Source organism: Ipomoea nil, unplaced genomic scaffold (assembly GCF_001879475.1).
Source record: "Ipomoea nil cultivar Tokyo-kokei standard unplaced genomic scaffold, Asagao_1.1 scaffold3394, whole genome shotgun sequence".
Taxonomy (NCBI): Eukaryota; Viridiplantae; Streptophyta; class Magnoliopsida; order Solanales; family Convolvulaceae; genus Ipomoea; species Ipomoea nil.
In genome coordinates, this window is record NW_017619822.1 from 508,498 (window position 1) to 531,686 (window position 23,189).

Consider the following 23,189-nt stretch of genomic DNA (forward strand, 5'->3'; position numbering starts at 1 on the left):
TTTAGAGCCTTCAGCCCGTTACTGTCTGAGCTTGAACCTGCATTATTTTATTTGTTGTGTGTTCTCAGAATGGTCTTATGGTATATGTTATGTGTTTATACACACACACACACACAAAGTTTTAAAACTAGTATGCGGGCTGACCTGAGAAGTCCAGAAAAATTTCAGAAAAGAGAAATATGATTTGGGTTCTGTAATGATGCATGGATTCCATCAGTGTTTGTGATTTTGGTTTCCTGTCTGGATCCTGGTTAATGTAAATGTTGATTAAATTTTGAGGTCTGCTTGAAAGATGAATACATTCTTGTTTTGTTTTTTGTGATAGATGCTTGCTTGTAAGTTTGGCATTGGGTGCCTGTGCTTCTACTTGAAAAGCCTTGCTTGTTTAGCTATCATTCTCATGTTCTTATTAAATATCATACAGGATATCTTCACCATGGGTGGACTGCCTATAGAGAGCTCATCGTGTGCAATAGCTTTACCAAAATCACCAGAAGACAAAAGTCCAGCAACGTCTGTGGGGCCTGATTCTAAGCCAAAAAAGAAGATATGTTGTGCTTGCCCTGAGACTAAGAAGTTGAGGGATGAATGCATAGTGGAGCATGGTGAATTTGCTTGCAAGAAATGGATAGAGGCTCATCTCAAATGCCTTCGCGCCGAAGGCTTCAATGTTTAAACTGGGTTCTACAAAGTATACCAGATTGGATCGAAGATTTGAAGTACTATACTATGCAATTGATAGTTTTCTTTTGTTTTCTTTTTCTTTAACCATAAGATTTTGCAAAATTGCTCAGTTGTATTGGGCCTATACATACATTGATCTACATTTCTTTATTTCTTATAGCATATGCTCTGGAATAATGGAGAGGACTGTTTAGTGAGTTCTTTTAACTTAGCAATAGAATCCAATATCTTTTGATTGTGTAGAGTATCACAAGCCTAAACTTTAACTCTCCTCTATGTCAAACTTCATTTCCCCATTTTGTATTAATGACAAAACTGTTCTTCGAGAATGGTGACAATGCCTAATTTTCTGCCATATAAAGCAATTACGCAACCCTAAACTTTTGGCCATTTTGTACTTGCTGATATTCTTGATGCACAAGACTCAATTTTGTAATTTTGAATGTGTTGAATATTAGGAAACATTTATTGAACATTAGGAAACTCCTAGTAGCTTAGTTTCAACAGAATGCCTTGTGTTTGTAGCTTAGTTTGTGCATTATTCAAGTGGGTTTTGAATTTTAATGGGGGTTTCAATTGGTGATTCAGGTTCATATTTAGACACTTAATTGAGATTGTCTTTATAAAATTTTGGTGAACTAATTAAATCTTCAGCTAGGGTCCTTTATGCTTCCTTCAACTCTATGTTTTTGTGGATGAGGTGAAGAGTGTAAGGTTAAATCTATTTTTCAAACTCTTCCCCCCTTGAGAACTATGGGAGAACACATGATCAAATTAAAAAATAGTTCTGACTTGGTGGTAATTTGTTAGAGATACTGTTTGTTAGTGGATAGTTTGGACTTTGGAATATTTTAGAATGGTGAAAACGTGTGGCTTTAGTGAATAAAGGAGTATTCTAAGGGAACAAAATGAAGGATGATATTTTGTGGTCGCAAGACTGGGGTGTCATTGGGCATTTGTACTCGGAGCTATGAATTATTGCAGCAGGCACAACATAGGATGTTGCATGCTCAACAGTCATTTATTTTGCAGAAGCCTCTTAAGATGTCACTTTCTGGTTCCAGGGAGAAGGAGAGGTTTCTTCCCTACATTTGCAGCTTTGTCCTTAGAAAACATGTGGGGATGCTAATTTTGGTGGCATTTGCACTTCTGGTGTTTATGACAGGATTCTTAACTGTTAATTAAGGTTTGCATTCTTACTATAATTACTCTATTCTTTTACCTTTTCTTTTCCTTGTTTACATGATTCAACAGTTAGCTGTTGTGAGGCTCAATGATTAGCATTGATTTATTCTCTCTTTTCTTAGTTATGCAATTGATTCATATAAGCCGTGCATGATCTATTGCAGTATTGCTCCAGAGGATGTATCAGGAAGCCCACATTTGGACTTGGAAGGAAGGCTTTGGAGTGAAACATATTATGTATCTTCACTCTTGACCAAAAAGGTTGCAGCCTGTGCTGAAAATAAGATCCAGATGCCTTCTTCCTGCCTCTGTCACAATGCTTTGTATTGGCTCTACTGCTGTTTTGACTCATCCATGCAGAAATTTTGCATTTCCTCCTCCTGGTGAAGGGAAGCGAACTGGACCACGCTGTAAGTGTTACCTATAAGTTTGCTGTAAATGATGCTACAATGACATTGATGCATACAAGTATTAGATTCTGAATTTTGTTTCCTCTTTTCATTTTTTGCATCTGGCACTGCATGAAAATGTGACTAATAGTTTCTTCACTGGTTTTTATTTATTTATTTTTACGTTTTATGTTTTTGGCTATAGCTGGAATGGCTAGAGCTCCTTCACCATCTATAACTTATTTTCGTGAAATAAATCCTACAAAGAGTGAGCCTCATGGAGGTTCAGACTTTGGTGGATATCCTCCTTTGATGCTGAGGAATGATGTGATATTCTCAAGATTGTTGATGACTTCTTTTTTTTTTTTTTCCCCCAAAATTGCAATTTGCAAGATATATTACTGTATCTTGTTCTCTACCCGTACACTATCTATTTATTTTTGTTTAGATTTGTCAAAGGATGTAAACCCAGAGATTGAACTTGCTTTGATATTGGTGCTTCTGATCTAAGGGAGATGGAGGAGTTCCATGAAGTTATTGTTGCATCAGCCATATTTGGTATTGTTGACAGAAGCTGTACTGAGAGTTTCATACTAGAATTGTTTATGGCATTTTGGAATTGATGAAATGAACACCTAAAATGCTAAACATAGTGGTATATTAAAACCAAAAAACTAAACACAATAAACAGTAATGCTCTACAATTCATAATGTTTCTACCCTATATCACTCTTCTCATGATTCTACTTTTGGCAATGTCAAAATTTTCAATATCCTGCTATATTTGTATTCCAAGTGGAAATTCTTTGGTAGTTTTGTAGATGTCCTCTGTCACTAGATGGTAGAGTAGGTCTAATAATCTTCTTGATCACTTATTGAAGAGTAAATTGTTGTAAAGGTCTTCGTTCTTGCAGTTGATAAGCACCAGTAATTGACTAATTGAAATTTTCACTTCAGTTTTTGTCTAGTCAAATAATTTCTTGGTACTTAAACACAAGAGGGATGCTTTGCTTATATGTAGTGGCATAAACTGTCCACAGGAAACTATGATGTGATTCAACAACCAAAGAATGTCAGTTACATTGTAAGAAAAAAGCAATCCCTTCTATAAGTTTGTTGATGAAGAGACAGAAGCATCCTTGAAGAATTCTTGTTCACAATGTGCCTTACACTGGTGCAAGATGCAATGGGAAGGTTAGTTTGTCCACTTATTTCGTATATTTCTTTTTCTTTCTATGTATTTCTCAACATACCCTGCTTTTTTAAAAACAATTTGCCAATGAGTTGTGTTAGGACAGGTGATACTGCGATAGAGTGGATCTTAAAGAGATAATTTCTTTTGAAAAAGACCTTGTTGCTATCTTATTGCTTTATTTTTAATCACTTTTCAAGAAAGCTACTGGCATGAAAATAGATTATGCAAGATAATATTATACCTGGAGCTTTTGAATTTCATAGGGAAAGAAAATGTGGTTCTTTTTTACGAACCCCTTTTCCTTTTACAGTGAGCATATGAAATTTTTTTTGGCTTTGGGTCTATCAGTTAATCATATTGGAACAAATGCTGTTTCATAGGCTAATATGCAACACAAATCTTACTACTGTTGACTGCTCAAATTCTTTACTACCATTTTTGTCTAATCACCATGAAGAAGCTTCTTTACCAGGATTAAAGATTATTGGAGGCAACTCCACACGAATTGGTCGGGCAATTGACTTGGTAATGGCAACTCCCAAGTTCCGAGTTGAGTGGGGCGTGCTTCACCCAGGTGCACAGTTGTAGGCTTTCCCGCAAATTTAAAAAAAATAGAAAAAAAAACCTTTCAAACTATGTGGCTAGTTATGCTACCTATTAACTCTAAATGCGATTTTATTGTTTCAGTTGATGCTCAGGATTTTGTGGAGATAATGCTACCCTTTTTGTGTGTGTGTGTGTGTGTGTGAATGCTACCTATTAACTCTAAATGAAATTTGTTGTTTAAATGTCTCTACATGTGTTTGCTCAGTTGTGCTTTTAATGTTTACAACCCCCTAACTCCCTTCCACAGTTCCACGCCCACCACACTCTAAATATTATATACACACCATTTTTTCTTCTGAGACCTATTACCTATATGCCTGTGTGTATTATGGAAGGGAGGAGTCTTACATTTGTTGTGTACATGATACTGAATAGGGTGAACATGGTGCCCAGCTAGCTTTATTTGACTACTAGAGGAGTGGCTCTTTTGTCATGTTTTGGTTTTTTCTCAGATTACTGAGGCTTTTAACTGATTGTTCTGTTTATCAGTTTAGAACCAGATAATTAACTTCAGTATCTAGGAATAGTGCTAAGAGGAGCACTACTAATGAATAGTGATTTGGAAGTATTCAATATTTCTTATTTGGAGTACAGTAAAAAATGAACATAGATGGCATTCCTTAGTATGTGTTCCTTTACTGCACACAAAAATAATATGGAGTAGTAGCAGTCACTAACACGAATTGAGAAGTCTGATATGCCATAAGGCATAAAGTATCCAGGGTTCATCTAGTCCAGGAGGAGGGGTTAGTGGAGGATTATAAGATGTGATTAGAGATGAGATTAAAGTTAGTTGGGTAAGAGAAAGAAGAGAAAACAAAAAATTCACTCAGTGCTTATCTTATAAGAGCTTAATTGTTCATATTTTCACCTTGCAACTTTAAGCTTATTTTTCTTGCCATTTGTTATAATTTTAACCAAAGTGTTCCTCATTTGATTCATTTGTGTGCTTAGGTGTAGTTCTTAATGATTTAGGTGAATTGAATAATTTTTGGAGCATTTTAAATCAATTTAAAGTCAACGGGAGCCAAGGTAAAGCTAAGGTGATAGCTAAAATACTTTCAAGAGAGCCAAAATAAAGAGTGGTGTCCTCAATAGTTTTGATCACATTGGCAAACCAAGGCAAAAATGGAGCAAAAGATCATGGAGTTGTAATGCGTGCTCAATATGTCGACGTCTTGGTATTTTGAGCATATCTCAACCTAGGAATGTCCAAATCAAGTGATTTTTACTCCTTTTGAAAGCCAATTTGAAGGGCTACAACTTTTTTGAAGATTATAAAGGCCAATTTAAGTGTTTTAGGTGTGAAAATTTTCCTAGAAGTCAAAGGAGTTGCACAGAAATTCTGCCTGATGGGCATGACCAAGGGCACGGTCATGCCCATGGCCGTGCCAATCAAGGTGGTGAGCATCATTTTCTGGGCTGATTTTGGCACGGGCAGTGGCATGGCCATGCCACCTTGCTCTATTCACTATGTATGCACGATTTGAGCCATTTCTACATGGTTCTGACTCATTTTAGAACCCTAACAATTTTTTCACCTTTCCTTTCTTCTTTTTAGGTTAGATTAGGCTTAGATTTAGGTTTTATAACATTTTGGAAGCTTGTAATTTTGGATTTGAAGCTTAGATTTCAAGATTGTTTTCTCATTTTCAATAGATAAGTTCTTCGTTTTTTCTCTTTCCTTTGCAATATTTATGTTTATTACTTGTGCTTTTGTTTTGTTTATGCTTAATACGTGTGGGTTATTAGTTTATAGACTTGGGTTAGATTGTATTATCCATCTAGATGATATATTCTTGAGTATTGCATATTTGCATAAAGATATTTTTGCTTAACTAGGGTTCTTGAGTTTATGAAGGATTTGTGTTTGTATCTTGTTAATGTTTGGTGTACAACACTCATTAGCATGCTTTTGGAGGAATCTTTGCCACAACAAGAGTTGGGTCAAGATCCCATCCCAAGCCACTCCTTGGCATAAATCTGATTTCTCCCTATGAAAATAGGGAAAATTGAATTAAGTGCTTTGATGCTTTGTGTGCTTGAAGAACTTGGAGTAGATGCATCACGAGAGTGTGACAATTTCTTATTCTAATTATTGTTTATTGATGGCGTATAGATTAGAATTCCTACATGCATCACCATAGTTCCTTCATTGTGTGATTTTCCTCCAATCCTTAAGTAGTGTTATGCATCTAGTCTAGAAGATAATACTCTCTAGCTTAAGTCTTATTTCCTTGTTTTGTGTTTATCTTTTGTGTATATGTGTTAGCCTTATTTTGTTTAGTCATTGACACTCCCACTTGTTACGAATTGCTTAGTTTCTGGTTAACTTCCTTATGCTATTGCCTAACTGCTTGTAATTGCATACTACATGCCATAACCCCCAATCCTAGAGAACAACATATTACATGTACTTACCTTGGAAACATCCTGCATCAAAATTGGCGCTGTTATCGAGAATTGACAATCTCGTGGTTTTATGTGATTGCTTGTCTAACTAACATTAATTGTTAGAAAATTTTTATGAGACTAAGCTTTTATTTTCTTTTTGCTTACCTTAAGTTCTCAAGTCCTAATAATGTATCTATGTTTGGGTTTTTATTGAAGGTTCTTTGCTTGGTGCTTGTAATCTATACCAAAGAAGAGTTTAGAGCTTCAACCACCAAAATAAAAACCTTAACCATGGATGGTATGCATTCCAACGACGATATTATGATTCTTAATCCTATGGGGCTAACCAATATGGTGGCTATGCAAACTACATGACACAACAATGATACTACAATGTTGGCATGCGCTCCATCGATTAATCCTTGTACAACTTAAGTCCCACCTCCTAACAATTACTATAATGTTCAATCCCAAAATTCTTTTCCACCACACAATCACACCCCTAACACTCATACTCTCAACACATTCCAAACTACCAAAACTTTCAAAACTTCCAAAACCCACCACAATTCCATCAAGATTCATCTTACCATTCCCAAGATTCTTACTACAATTCATATTCTCAATATCAATAATAAGTGCATTTATGTCCATATTTTTACTCCATAGATCTATTTTAAGTGATAATTTATTTGGTTTTATGTAAAAAGTGCATTAATTCATTTGTTTATATCTTCAGGCACATAAATTGTTGAGTTGAAAAAAATTGTGTGTTTTGGGGGAATTTTGGATTTATTTGGAGTCGATGGGAGCCAAATACGAAGCTAAGAAGATGACTAATATACTTCAAAGTGAGTAAAGAGTGGTGTCTTCAATGGCTTTGATCATATGGGCAAACCAAGGCAAAAGTGGAACAAAATATCAAAGTGTTGTAATTCTCACACACCATGACAACTGCTCAGTATTTTGATCATATCTTAGCTTAGGATTATGTTCAAATAAAGTGATTCTTATGCCATTGAAAAGCCAGCTTGAACTCTTGAAGGGATACAACTTTATGAAGATCATAAAGGTCAATTCAAAGGTTTCGATGGTGAAACTTTTCCTTGAAGTCAAAGGAGCTGCACAAGAATTCTGCCTGGTAGGCATGGGCTAAGGGCACGACCATGCCTTAGGCCGGGGCATCGAGGCAGTAAGCATTATTTTTTGGGCTGATTTTAACACGACTAGTGGCATAGTCATGCCACCCCTGCTATGTTCACTATTTAAGCGCATTTTTTTTTGTCATTTCTCTTCGTTTCTAACCCATTTTAGAACCCTAGCTATTTTCCTACCTTTTCATTCATATTTTTAGGTTATATTAGGCTTAGATTTATGTTCTTTAACATTTTAGAAGCTTGTAATCTTGAATTTAAAGCTTGAATTTCAATATTGTTCTCTTATTTTCAATAGATAAGTTCTCCTTCTTTTTATTTCATTCTTTTGCAACATTTAAGTTTATTAATTGTTCTTTTGTGTTCTTTATTCTATTAATCATGAGTACTTAGTTTATGGGCATGAGCTAGGATTTTATTGTCTGTCTTGATGCTTTATTTGTGATTAATGTATCGGGTATTGGTAGGAACATTTGTAATTTAAATTTTGATGATACCAAAAGTTAGGAATTTTAGTCTCCTACTTTTTTTATCTTTTAGACTTAGGTTGTTTATGCTTAATTTGAATACTCCGAATGTTAACTCAAGAAGTCACGTTTCATATAGACAAAATATTCCAAATGTTAATTCGAGAAGTTACATTTCGGATAGACTCAACAGTTCGATTAGTAACTCGAATGGTTACCCTTCGAATAGCTTGAAGATGAAGACCTCGAAGAGTTGAAGACTTGAAGAGTTCAAGAAGAAGATTCGAAGAGTAGAAGACTGCAAAACCGAAAGGTTCCAAAGGCCGAATGGTGGAAGGGCCTACCTTTCGAGTAAAAAGGTGGAATGAAGGGTAAAGTCAACCATTCGTATCTGATAGGTAGTAGAGTGTTAAGGTTTGGAACGTTAACTCTAATAGTGACAATTAATCATTTGAAAAGAATTGCTCGAGACATTCTCAGAGCCAACAGTTGGAAACCTTAAAACGCTAGTGAATGTGACCAAGGCAAAGGGAGTCCTAAGTTCACATCGCAAGGAGGATTTTCCGTAAAAAAGCCTAGACATTTTGTGCATAACAAAAAGATATGTTCAGTGCAAAGTAAGTGTCTAACGTCTAAAAAGACTAACAAGTCTACCTAACCGCCAGATTACACGCTGGTCTTTACACGTTGGTCAATAAACGTTTGAATTAGGTTTCCCTCCAACGAACACATTTCTAAAGCACCTATAAATACCTTCATTCAAGACTGAAGAAGGTATTGGTCTATTCAAAAGATTTTATATGTGTTCAAAGCGTTTAAAGCAATACTCAAGCAAAACCAGTGAGAGAAAAAACTAAAAAGATCTTATCCAGATTCAATAGACTTTTTCTGCGAAAGAAGTTCAAATCCAGATTCAAGAAACCAAGCTCTTAGTTGGAGATTGAAGAAATCTTATCTTCAACCCTTTGTATCTCTACTCGATTGAAGTAGAAAGAGCCGGAGTAAACTCAGTGTTGAGTTGAAAAACCTATGGAGTTCAAGGCCGGCTTTGTGTTCAAGAATTGGACGTCCCTTTTGTACTAACGTGATTGTGCAAACCTCCCCAAGTGTTTTAAGACGAAGAGTGGAGTAAGCTAAGTTAGCCAAACCATTATAAAAATCTCTCTTTGCATCTTTTACATTACTGCTTTTATTTGTTGCATATCATTCATGCAAACTTAATCTTTCAAGAACAAACTACGTGCAAAACTAACAAGGGTTATAATTTAATTCCACTACGTAAAACTCTCGAATCATTGAAGTTGCAAAGAAGTAACTCTTCGGAACTTCTTCAGCCGAATCGTTAATTTTTCAAAAAACTATACAAGTCTATTCACCCACCCCTCTAGATTTGTAATCCCTACTCACCAGGACCAACAAGTGGTATCAGAGCAAGTTACCTTGATTGGTATACACTCTGTGTATAATGCATGGTGATATCTTTTTCAAGCAAAAATTCGTTTTTCTTTGCATGTAAATTTTTCTTACAAATATAGATCATCATATGTCCAAAAATCTTATGTTTCATTTAAATAAATTTGATGATTGAAAAGTGAGCATACAGGTACACCTCTCGACCCTACACAACAAAATGTTGGAAGTTATAACTGAGGGGCCAGTTCAAATAATGATGGTGAACTCCAATGCAGCCACACAAGGGCCAGATGCTCTTGAGCAGTGTTGCAAAAATCGCGCCTAGGTGCTAGGTGGTCGGCCTCCCAGGTGCCTAGCGATTTTTTCAACATTGCTCCTGAGTACGTTCCTAAGCCTCGACACACCTAGACATTCGAGGAAATGACAAGATTACCGAATGGCTAACAATGAAAGAATAGCCAATATGGAAACTTAGTTTATGAAGCTCCTAAGCGTGATAGCAGACTTAGGAAAGGAGCTGTCACAAAAGGAAATCAACCTCAAAATTCTCCGAGGACTGCCCTAGTCATGGGAGATGAAGGTGATTGCGATGAGGGACCACCACTACAAAAAATTTGCTGATTTCCGACGTACTTTACGGACGGAGAATATTTACTTCGGTTATTTTAATTTTAATATGACACCTCAAATAATTGTTTTGTTTTTTTTTCGATATAAATTATTTTTCGTCGGTAATTTGCTTGGTAAGTATTTATCGACACACTCAACACGTCACCACAAAACTAAAACTTGTATTTGCAAGCGACGTACAATAAGTCAGTGAATACATATTTTTTTTACAAGAAATTAAGTGGCGGAAAGATATTATATTATTTGACCTTCTTGGGATCCTTTGAAAAGAACATACTTTTAGCTAATAAGCTTCTGTTTTTCTACCTCTTCAAATTTCTTCATTAATTTTCAAGTGAAATCCAAGTTCTCCTCATATTCTACCCATCTTCAACATATAAACAATTTGAGCTAAGCTTCCGTTATTCTCGTCCTCCTTTCCAAGTGACTTCGATGGGAGTCAAGGAGTAAAGACAAAGGGTTTTCTGTTCTGGTTTTCTTTAATTTTTTGTTTTGGTTTTCCTTGTTTTCCTCTCTGTAGGTTTGTTTTTGTGGTTTGCATGGCATATAAAGTATTCATTCTTGGCTATGATAAGTAAAATCTGTATTTTAATTTGTTAAACTGTCTTTTTTTTTGAAATTTTTTTATGCTTTCTTGTATTCAGTTTTATTTTTGAAGCGATAGTTTTGAGTTCTGCAATGGTTAGTATTGGTTGTTAACATAATCCAATTTAGAATTTCTGGCCATGCACTGTCATAAAGCAAGGGCTATTTGATATTGGGTATTGGATATTGCTACTTATCTAAACATAAAAGTAAAATTATTTTTCACAAAAAAAAAAAAAAAAAAAAAAGAATATTTCTTACCTGCTTCCAAGAGTAATCAGGGGGTTAAGGTTTGCTGTTATTTTGTCAAGACCATTAATTCTCTGTAGAGTGTTGCATGGGGTTTCAAAAGTGAATGATTTATAGCCCACAACAGAGCTGTAGTTAGATGTGGGCATTGTGGCCTTGTGGGGAATATGAATGGGAAATTAGAATGTCTAGCTTCTATTTAGCAAATTAAAATTGATTGACTCAAAGCCAATGTGTTATCGATTAAGAGAAATGGCAGGGCTATCATTTGATATATACTTCTTTCTTTTGTTATAGGCTTAGGAAGAGTGTTGTAAGATGTGAACAACATATTGAATACTTGTTTTGCATATTAGAGACATTATTTAAATGGTTGATAGATAGATTATTAAGTTTTCTCATTCTGATTTTTTTTTTCAAATTGAATATTTGTTTTGCAAATTAGAGACATTATGTAAATGGTTAATAGATAGATTATTAAGTTTTCTCATTCCGTTTGTTTTTTTTTTTTTTCTCAAATTGAATACTTGTTTTACAATTAGAGACATTATGTAAATGGTTGATAGATAGATTATTAAGTTTTCTCATTGTGTTTTTTTTTTTCTTTTCAAATTGAATACTTAATCATCCGCATATCTTTTGCATATCATCTTCCTTCGATTCATATTCCTAAATTCGAATTTAAGCATACTTCGTCCTATTTATCTTTTTGGCTTCGAGGACGAAGCTTCTTTTAAGGGGGGAGAGTGTCTGCTTCTTTTAAGGGGGAGAGGGTGTGACACCCCATATTTAATATTCTACAATTATTATTCCTAAATGATTCTGTAAGGGATTTAGTATTTCAACTTAGCGCAATTCTCCTAGTGTAATTAAATCCCTAACTTATATGAATTTATTTAAGGCCCAAATTCCTATGAATTATTATTCTATACCCAATTTTCTAAGACTAAACTATTATTGGACCTTAACATTATTTTCTACTTATATTATATTTAGTTACTAGCCCAATTTGTATAGTATTAGCTCATGCATCTTCAACCTAATACATATACTATATTGTATATAATATTTTTGTCCTAGCTATCCCTACATAAAATACCCTAAAACTTTGTCTTCCTCCCCACTCCACCACACTCACCCCACACGCCATTTTCCTCTTCATCACACAAGAAAATAGCATTCATCTTCTATAAGGAAAACTCCATCAAGATTCCTCTTTTATTCATTTTCACAACACAACTAAGTAAGATCATCTTCCATCTTACATTTTCCATTCACATTCCATAATCTTTAATGCATGTTCTTATTTCTTCCTATATTGGGGGTTTTGGGGTTCTAGAGGACCAAGTGGAAGAAGAGGTGTTAGAATAAGATTGCTTGGAGACAAGAGTTGTTTGGATAGCTAAGAGGTAAGCTTCTTTGTCCTACAAAATCTATTTTCATTCCAATATGTGATGAATGTTCTTCTTGAAAATCCTGAGCATATTCTTGGTATTATTTCTTGGTATGAGCTTTGTTCTTGAGTATTTTGGGTGTTGTTCTTGAGCTATGATCTTTGATTCCCTATGATTTATTGTCATTCTAGTGTTGTTGGTATGGATTTCTTGTTGAGTTGTAGCCTTTGTTGTGTTGAAATAGCATTACTGTTGTATTGGAAGTTTGGCTTCTGTTTCATATTGTTTCTGCTTCGGATTTGACCGTGTGGGCTGTCCTCACGGGTGTGTGATGCCCATGACGGACACCCGTAAGGTGTTTTGCAGGGATGTGTGGCGGGGATTTATTGCCTGTTGCACATGCCCGCCTCCTTCGTGCGGTAGTGCCTGGCGGGAGTTCCACCCCCGTGGCAATGGACCGTTAGGTCCTGAGTGATTTCTATAATGCACTCTTTGATCTTCCGTGCATTGTCGTTTGGTCTTTGGTTCATTGTAAGTCGTTCCCGGTAAGTTGTGAACTCTTTGAACTCCGTCTGAATTGTGATTCCTTTATGAATCCTTGTTCCTTGATATCAATTGGTTCTTGAATTATTTGATGGTATATATATACATCTCATTTCCTATATTGTATTATTATTGTACTATTGAGCTTCAGCTATTTTGGATTGGTGGGACATGATTGATTGCATTGGTGGAATATGAGCTTTGGCTCCATTTGCATAGGTGGAATATGAATTGCATCGGTGGAAGAGAGCTTTGGATCCGCTTTGGTGGATAAGGTTGGATTGGAGTTTGGTTGGATATTAGTTTTGATATTGAATATTTGATTATATATATATATATATATATATATATATATATATATATATATATATATATATATGATTCTTTGATTGTGTATATACCATTGCACTTTGCTCGAAATGGAAACCTTGGAAATTCTATCTTGTTGATGTTTCGGTATTGACCCTTGAATCCACTTCGAATTGAGTATGTGCATTGTGACTTGAGTAATCTTGATCTTGAATCTATTCTTGGAGTCCTTCTTGAATTGGTCTTGGAGTCTCAAATGCTTGGGTAATTGAATCCTTTTGAAAACGTTGTTGAGTTGGTTACATTGAATATATCTATATAGTTGCAAAACCTACTTGAATACAAATGTATATTTATATAGTTTTACATGTTGGAAAGGAAGGTTGCTTAGCATTCTTTTTCTAATGTTTTAAAATGCATTTCAAGTATGAAATAGACCTTCGTTGAGAGCGCGTTAGCCGAGCTTAGCTCTATGTTTTGCTAGTATTTTCTTCCTTTTGCTAGACCTTAGCATGTGAGCCGTTTAATGATGTCATAAATAGATGATGCCTAGTTTGTTTGGAATTATGACTAGTTATTTTGACATTTGTAAACTCGCCTTAACATTTAGGATGGTTGACCTAAATGTGGCGTAACACCCTTTTGAACTTAAGTATGCTTCTGCAGCGTTTGATTTTGATTTAAGCTTTATTTAAATGCTTTTGCTAGTGTTTTGCCCTAGTTTGCATGTTTAGTTTGGGGGGTGTTACAATAGGCATAACTCATTAGGAATGAGTTTCGGTAATAATAGTGGCCCTCGTGACCCTCGCATTGTTAGTGCTCAATGGCATATGCAAACCCCACATTCTCCGGCATCTACTGAAAGTGCTATAGATGGGTCAGGTAGGACTAATAGTGCTTCTAATGATTCGCTAGGCACAAACCCTCCAACTGCTGCATCAGATGCAAGGAATAATGAGCAATCTGAAGTGCCTTCGGAGAGAGGTGGATTGCCAATGATTATTCCTGGTGGGAAAGATGATTTTGAACCACATGGTGCAAATCGTGCAGTGATTGACTACATTGAAAAATATTACAAGAAACCTATAAAATCATACAAGGAAGCACCGTACCCCTCGAGGTTAGGGAAGTATGCTTTAATGAGTTCAAGGTTAGTGTAATAATTTAAAAGACTAGCTCATTATTTTTTTGTATTTATTAAAGATCCTAACATTTTCTAGCTTTTAATGTTCATAGAAAAAGTACAGATGAAGTCCTGAGCATGATGCTGCTATTCGACGCAATTTTGATGTAAAGGCTTCTGAAAGACTCTCAAACACCCTTTATGATGTTCGTGCGAAAAAATCCCGTCCATATTGGATCGCGCCAGAAGTGTACAAGGGTCTATGTGAATTATGGAACACGTCTAGCTATATTGCCAAGTGTGAAAGGAATAAACGGTTCAGAAATAGTTCACATGGTGATGATGGTCCCTCTTCACTCCATATTTTCGGATCTATACCCATGTTTGAACATCGTAGGCGATTGGTATGCATTTATAATCTTAGTTCTTTATATGTATTACTTAACTACTACTCCCTCTATCCCATTTTATCTGTCCTACTTACTATTCATTGGTCAAACCAACTCTTTCTTCTTTGTTTAATTATTTTCTTTAGTATTTTATTTATTTATTTTTAAATTTGATTTTTTGTGTTTAATAGTACTTTTAGTGTAGTTTCTAAATATATAAATTTTGTATACTAATGCTAAACTTAATATTATGAAAAATTGAATTAAAAATAACCTTAATCAAACCTCATTAGCCGAACCAGACACATAAAATGGGACGGAGGGAGTATTTATTTATATAATTACTTATGTATTATTGCAGGAAAAAAAAAACACGGTGGGCAGGAGCCTAGTCCTGACTTGTTATATCGAGAAACACACACAAAGAAGAAAACTGGCAAATATGTTTCTGTGAAAGCACGAAAGGTTTTGGTAAGTTGATTACTGACATTATATATGTGCATACAAAATATACATATTAACATCAGGGTTTTATTCATTGTAGGAGACAATGGAAGAACTGAAATTGAGTCAATCAACAATAAGTGAATCCGAGATGTGGTTAAAAGTTGTTGGTAGACCGAAAAAGGGTGGCCACGTACTCGATTTTGGTAATGATGTTGCTTTTTACTTCCCTAGCTCCTCACATAGTAGCAAAGCTCCAGCACACACATCCTCATCAACTACATCCTATGAGACTGAGAATCTACGTCAACGGGTAGCTAAACTTGAAAAAACTAATAGTCTCTTCAAGGTTGCATTAGAAAAGCTATTAGGAATGGATTGCTCTTCTATTTTTCAATATGATCAAGAGATGGTTAATACCGGGAGACATGTTAACGACGCAAATTAGTCAATTGGTGTAGATGGTGATGGCACAGGAGTTACGACAACAGATGATGGGGGCATGGTATTGCCAAGGGAAAATGAATAGCTGTGTTATGGTGATGCCACAGGTGCTAGAAAGCATGTACTATTTTATGTTATGCTTTTTTTTTTTTTAACTATTTCCATTGCAATAGATGATGGGGGCATGGTATTTGCAAAGGGAAAATGAATAGCAATGTTATGGTGATGGCAGTCATGGCACAGGTGCTAGAAAGCAAGTACTATTTTTTGCTATGTTTTTTTTTTTTTTAACTAATTCCATATGAAGGCAGGGCACCTTTTTGTAATGCCCTTTTGTAAACAGATATTGATATATGTTTCTTTTGTAACTGATCCTAAAGGCAGGATACCATTTTTTGTGATGTCTTTTTGTAGTGGAATGAAATGAAAAGATGATGAATATTAAGTGATGATAGTAATTATCCCTTCTCTGATGCAACCTTTTCCTTTACTAATGATGAATTTCTTAAAATTGCTATGGGGGAGATTAACCCCCAAATTGCTTTTATGAGGGGTGGTATAAGGATCAAGGGAAGATGAGCCCCCAAATTGATCAACTAGTACTAGAGAATAACTTGATGTATATGAAATTATAATAATGTAAATTTAAAGATTAAGGTTCTGTTTGGTAAAATAGTTAGTCTATCAGTCAATTTTAATTTATTTGACCACTATTAATTGTTTGACTTGGTTAAAAATCAATATAAGTGTTTGGTTAATTAGCTTTTTGTAACTTCAAAATGCTAAAATTCAAAAAGTTGCTCAAAGCAACTTTTTCAATTAACTTTTTGAGAAAAGAAATTATACCAAACAGCTATCATCTAACAACTAATTTACCAAAACACCTTTCTATTATCAGCTAATGTTATCAACTAGTTATACCCTCTAATTAACTCAATCAGCTAACAACCATTTACCAATCAGGGCCTAAATCTTGTTATGTCATGCATTTTCAAGAACAGAAAATTAATTAACATTCTAGTTCAACTACTCAATTAGTACTAGTATTATATGAAATTATAATAATGTAAATTTAAAGATTAAATCTTAATTTTAAAATAATACCTTCATTTTAAAATTTATAGAGAATAATTGTTTTAATTTTAAATATAATAGCTTTGTTTTTAAAGTAATAAAGAATAGTTATATGAAATTATAATAAAGCATATTTAAGAATGTAATTTTAATTTTAAAAATTAAATTTCGCGGGTGAATTATTGAGTTTGGCGGATGAAATTTTACAAATACGCAATCATCGACATACTCCGTATGAGTTGAGTGTTGGAAATAAAAAAATATATATATATATATACAATCTTCCTTTTCTTTCTTTTCACATCCCAAGGAATCAATGTATTCCCCCAATATTCAACCATAGATACAATCTTCCCCTTTCTTTCTTTCTACATCCTCAGTCTTCCCCCAATATTCAATCCTAAGAAACATAGCTTCATTACTATGCTTTTGTCTTCTCCTTCGTAGACCGCCAATGTTGTTTTCGCCGCTAACTTCCGACTACTACCTTGGACAGCTGGTGTTGTTTTCGCTGCTGACCATTACCTCGACTGACAGAACATTTCCAAGTTTGAAGGTATGTTCTTATTTATCTTTTGATCTTGTCCTTTTGGAATCTATTTTTCTTATGAAAATATTAATAAAGTTTTATTATGTTCTTAGCTTCTTTTATTTCTTTCTCAATGTTATTTTTCTTGTGCTAGCTTAGATAATGCTTACATTTGCATTCACCTGTATGAATTGTAGTTTACGATGCTTAATTAAATTGCAGAAATCTGTAGAGATTAATATTAGCTTTTCTCCCAAATGATTAATATTATCATGACTATTACTGTAATATGTTATATATTAATGAACTAGTTAATATAATTAAGTACTTCATGTAATTTGATTACTTTTTCTAGCATTTTTGAACAATCATCTTATTTTGTGGATAAATTCATTTAATTAAACTTTATTACATGTGCAGTTATTTAATTAGAAGAATGGATATGGATGATATATCCCATCACCAAAGGTGGATGTATAATCAATAAATGCCAGGAAGGAGGGGGTTACAGGAAGCATTTATTGATGGTGTTGATGAGTTTGTGAACTTTGCAACTGCACAGCCCGAGTATCAAAATGAGGTGATGAGATGCAAAAAATGTAGAAATCTATATCATTTAAAGCCTGAGTATGTTAAGGTTCATCTTTACAAAAAGGGATTTGAACCTAACTATTGGGTTTGGGCATGCCACAGAGAAGAACTACCTCAACAAAGTGGTGAAGCAACGATTAATGATTTTCAACCCCAATATTGATGAAGTTGAAGGTGACATCCAACATGAGTCGTAAAAGAAATCCTATGGCTTATTAGAGTCAACTAGACAACCACTGTGGTCCGAAAGTGATGAAGAAACTGAGTTATCATACACCTTAAAGATAATGGACATCAAAATCCACATTTAACATACCACAACTAGCAATGGATGCAATATTACAACTACATAATCGGGCATTTGGTCCTAATCGTGTGCCTTTAACCTATTATCAATCACAGAAAATGATTGGTAAATTAGGCTTGGGATACGACAAGATAGATTGTTGTGTGAATGGTTGTATGTTGTACTACAAGGATGATGTGGAACTAGTTTCATGTAAAGTTTGTGGAGAAGCGAGATATAAAAGTGATAGGCATACAAGATCTCATCTCAAAAAGGCTTCACAAAAAAAATGCACTACTTGCCCCTCATTCCTAGGTTGCAAAGGTTGTATGCATCGCCCAACTCTACAAAACACATGCGTTGGCACTTTGAAAATCGTTGTGAGCCTAATGTTATGTGTCATCCATCAGATGGTGAGGCATGGAAACACTTTGATACAATTTACCTAGAATTTGCTGCAGAACCTCGGAATGTTAGACTAGGATTGTGTGCAGATGGGTTTTCTCCATTTGGCATGAATACTCTCCATTTGGTATGAATGCTAAAACATATTCATGTTGGCCAGTCATAGTTGTGTCGTATAATCTTCCTCCCTCAAATGTAGCAAACTGTGTAGATCTTACTGAAAACAAATTGTATGGTTTGAAAAGCCATGATTGTCAAATCTTCATGGAATGCTTGATGCCAATTGCGTTTTCTTTGTTACCCCATACATGTTGAAAAGTTATAGCAGAACTAAGCATTTTCTTCCGTTATCTTTGTTCTGCCACAATGTTTGTGAATAAGGTTCAAGAATTAGAAGAGAGCATTGCACATTTGATTTGTAAATTAGAAAGAATTTTTCCTCCAACATTTTTTTGATTGTATGGAGCATTTACCAGTTCGTCTACCGTATGAAGCAAGAAGCATTTATCATTGAAGAGACTACTACTTTTGCTTCATATTATTTTGAAGCTCATGTACAAAGTAGACATACAAGGATTGGTTGGAACTTAGATGATGGTGGAGTTAATAATGCAACACCATATACGCTATTTGTGTTCAACCTTCCAAGTCGCCTTATGGGTGCTTCAAGCAAAAGATATATGGATGAAAAAGAAGTTGATGCAGCACACCAACATATTTTGCTCAATTGCGAAGAAGTAAAACCAATTCTAAGGTACTAGTCATTAAACCTTCATTAACATTTTTTTAAAGAAAAATGTAACCCAAATTATAAATTACATTAAGCATTATGTTTTTTAGGATGTTTGAAGATGGATTGTATGCATTAAATCCTGGAATTACAAATGCGCAAGTGGACAAAGAAGTTGAAAACTATTTTGCAAAGTGGTTTCAAACTTATATAAGTATTACAATTATATATGTATTTGTTTTACAATATTGTTTTATTGCTGTAAGTTTACCTAAGCTCATTAATTGTATAAAACAATTTAGGTAAATCATTATAGAGATGGGTTACAAAACAAATTTCTCATTGATTTAGCATGTGGTCCACTGTTGGAAGTCAAAACATACTCTAGATACATCGTGAATGGGTATAAGTTTCAAACCTATTCATATTATAATGGAAAATCTACTACAAATAGTGGAGTGTGTGTTAAAGGGACATGACTTGTTGAAGGTGAATCTGATTTCTATGGCATTTGAATGAGATTGTTGAAATTGAGTACCCAAATTTACCAATTTAAAAAGGTGGTTCTTTTCAATTGTGAGTGGTTTGATCCTAAACCTAATATTGGTACTCTGCTCTCTGAATATGGTATTGTTGAGGTGCGGTAAAATCGAAGATACCAAAAGTGTGACCCCTTTATTATCGCTCAAAATGCTTCTCAAGTTTATTATTTGCCATATCCTAGAGGTGCTAAAGACAAATCAAATTAATCAGCTGTAAGAAATGTAAGATCAAGAGGCACATTTGATGACCAATATAAACTTAATACAGCCTTCTAAGAAAAAGTGATATTGACAGGAGTTATTGGACATGCACAGAATGAGGAGGACCAAGAAAACTTCTTGCATAAACCATATGAAATATGGAAGAAGTTGATGGAAGTTCGTTGTTTGAATGAACTGATGGACACATCAATGACAATAATGATATAGATTCAGAAAGTGAATTGGAAGGTTCTTTCGATGATACTATTAGTGAAGAAGGTGACGAGTAAGAATAATGATCAAGATAATATAGATGATGAAGATCAAGATGATGACAACTAAAGTACCCTGCAAATGGAATGTAATGTGATAACTTTTTTGCTTTAATTAACATACTCACTCTATTTGTTATACAATAATTATTGCTATATATTATTATACTAATCCAACTTCAAAATCTTGTGCTTTGCAGGAGTCCTGATAAGAGTTTGAAAGAAGAGGAGATCATTCAAATTAAGACATTTTTTATGATTTGAATATATAATTTAATTTGTAGTGATGTAAACAAAAATAAATTTTAAAATTTCTGACATACAGTACATCGGAAAATATACGTTTTAAAATACAAAGATCATCATATCACTATCAACGTATAGTTCGTCTGAGACATGTTCTTTTAAAATTATATTTTAAAATTTCTGACTTACCGCACATCGAACAATATATATTTTAAATAAAAAAAATTAATTACCAACGTCAAATATGTCGGAAAATATATTCAGAAAAATGGGTCATTTCTTGCCGGAGTTTGACGGCGTACAATATGACAAATATTAGGTACGTTGGAACCAATATTTGCCGAGATGAAGTTTTCAGATTCCCTTTTTACATCGGAAAAGACGTCGAAAATGTCAATTGCGACGCATATCATATTATTTCTAACGATTTTTTGTCCGTCAAAAATTTGCAAAATTTTAGTAGTGCACCTAGACTTCAAGGTCATTCAAACTTCTCAAATCTTCAGCGACTTGAAGGCCTACAAGTTCGAGAGGTAACGGAGACGTGAAGATGAAGATCCAAAGAGTGCTGTGTTGGTTGCTGACCAACAACCATCAACTTCTTCCAGGTCTAATTCTAACCCCTTTGATATTTTAACTGATGAACAATTTGCTATGTTTGTTAGGAAATTTAAATGGTTTTTGAGGAAGAACAACACAAAAGGAAGTCCATCCGCACTATCTTCCTCAAATCGAAGACACTTCGAGAGGTCAAGCACCTCGAAGAATACATGCTTCGAAGAGTTGCAAGGCTTATGTTATATATTATTAAAAAGAACACAAAAGATATAATAAACATTTGGCCATAATTGTATACTTGAAAGCACAAATCTGTGCACTTGAAGGCATACAAATGTACACTCGAAGGCCAAATTTTTGTACTCAAAGATACAAAGATGTATACTAAAAGGAAAAACTATGTTCTAAGACAGAACATATGCACTTGAAGAGAAAATGTGCACTCGAAGAAGGAAAAAAAATGTGCATTCGAAGACAAAGATCATTTGAACTTACTTCGAGTTATTAATCATAATGCCGCTGCGTTTTTTTAATTATCTTCGTTGTTGATTTGAATTTGATCAACGAATGAGATCAAACCTTATTTTTTACCTAAACAATGTTTCGTATTTGATCCGATATATATATATATATATATATATATATATATATATATATATATATATATATATAATTTATTTATTCTTTGGTTAACTATTATTTATACTTACTCTTTTTAAATTTGTGTTTTTGTATTTGTAGTGTTATTATTGTATTGATTATATATTTTCTTAGGGAAAATTGTAATTTATACCCCTCACAAATATGATAATTATCAATGTCATCCCTAAATTATTAGTGGTGTAAATGTTACCCCTCAATTTTTAAAACGTGACATATATTGTCCTTCCCGTAATAGGAAGAATGAGAAACATTGTTTTTTTTTTTTTTTGGAAAAATAGAAACATTGTTATTGTTGGAAGGAGAACAAACGAAGAAAGAAAAATAGAGGAAAAAAAAATGGTCTTCGAACATGGCAAATGACTGGTAACTACATTTACACCACTACTAATAATTCAGGGGAGGGCAATATATGTCACATACATTTTGAAAATTGAGGGGAAACACTTACACCACTAATAATTCAAGGATGACATTGAAATTGACATATTTGTGAGGGCCGTAAATTACAAGTTTCTCATTTTTCTTATAGATTTATTATTATAGGTATTGATGTAATTGGATGGTAACGTTAGTTTTTATTCATATTTTTAAGGATTTAAAAGTTTAGCTAAAAAAACTTAGGTTAGTCAGTTAACCCACCGATTAAGTGAAAAAAATTCTGTTTAGTTAATTTGATAATAAAAAATTCAGTTCGATTAACAATTAAAGTTTTAACAATTTTGATTAATTCAGTTCGATTAAAACGGTTCAATTAACCGAATGCACACCCCTAATAAATAGTTTATTTTATCAAACACTTCCTTACAAACAACTAACATAATTTGCACGTTAAAATTACTAGTGTAATTTAGTTATTGAATCAGATTGCCTTAATTTTTGTTCTCGTTTTCATTTAAACTCTTTAGACCTTTCGTATGTTGGTTTGATAGTTAAGCAATGTCGTATAATTGTTAATGTCATTGGGAACGTGTTTGTTCACCATGTCAAGAGGTCAGCGAATCATGTGACTCATGTGTTAGCACGGGCAACTGATTCTCCGTCTGTCCTAGGGTCGTGGCTGTCTATTCCACCGACCTGTATTTTCCATTTGGGTGATTATTAATGCATTTATATCTTCCTTTCAAAAAAAAAAAAACATTTAATTGCAAAACAAAGTGAATAATATTAGTTATAAATATTACTCATACCTAGCTACATGTACTCTCACTTTTTATTCCATTTTTATAATTCCCTGTTGAGGTGTCATTTTTTGATTGATTTAAATAGCAAAGTGGATGACTGTTTTTATTCATTCACTTTTATTTATTCAATAAAATTTGTATATTATATGGCGAGAATTATACGTCATGAAAGTACAGATATCATTTTCTTACTAATTTATTATCCGTTGTTGTATATTAATATTTTGGTTAAATTGAAACAAATTCTAGAAACACCCTAGCAAAATAACTTAGTATTTCGGACATGTATTAAATTACTTCTTCAAAATTCCTTT

General features: G+C 34.0%; 2 long non-coding RNA genes across 3 annotated transcripts; both read left to right on the forward strand.

Moving 5' to 3' along the window:
• Window positions 1-2,672: 2,672 nt before the first annotated feature.
• LOC109171071 lies at window positions 2,673-4,245 on the forward strand. Of its 2 annotated transcripts, XR_002052529.1 has the most exons (3): window positions 2,673-2,816; window positions 3,299-3,452; window positions 3,926-4,245. It is a non-coding gene; the product is annotated as an uncharacterized LOC109171071 (long non-coding RNA). The 2 variants fall into 2 exon arrangements; XR_002052528.1 differs by lacking the exon at window positions 2,673-2,816 and having other exon boundaries at window positions 3,174-3,452.
• Window positions 4,246-7,796: 3,551 nt separating this feature from the next.
• On the forward strand, window positions 7,797-22,957 carry LOC109171072. The gene is made up of 3 exons (XR_002052530.1): window positions 7,797-7,807; window positions 14,084-14,091; window positions 22,886-22,957. It is a non-coding gene; the product is annotated as an uncharacterized LOC109171072 (long non-coding RNA).
• The last annotated feature ends 232 nt before the right edge of the window (window positions 22,958-23,189 follow it).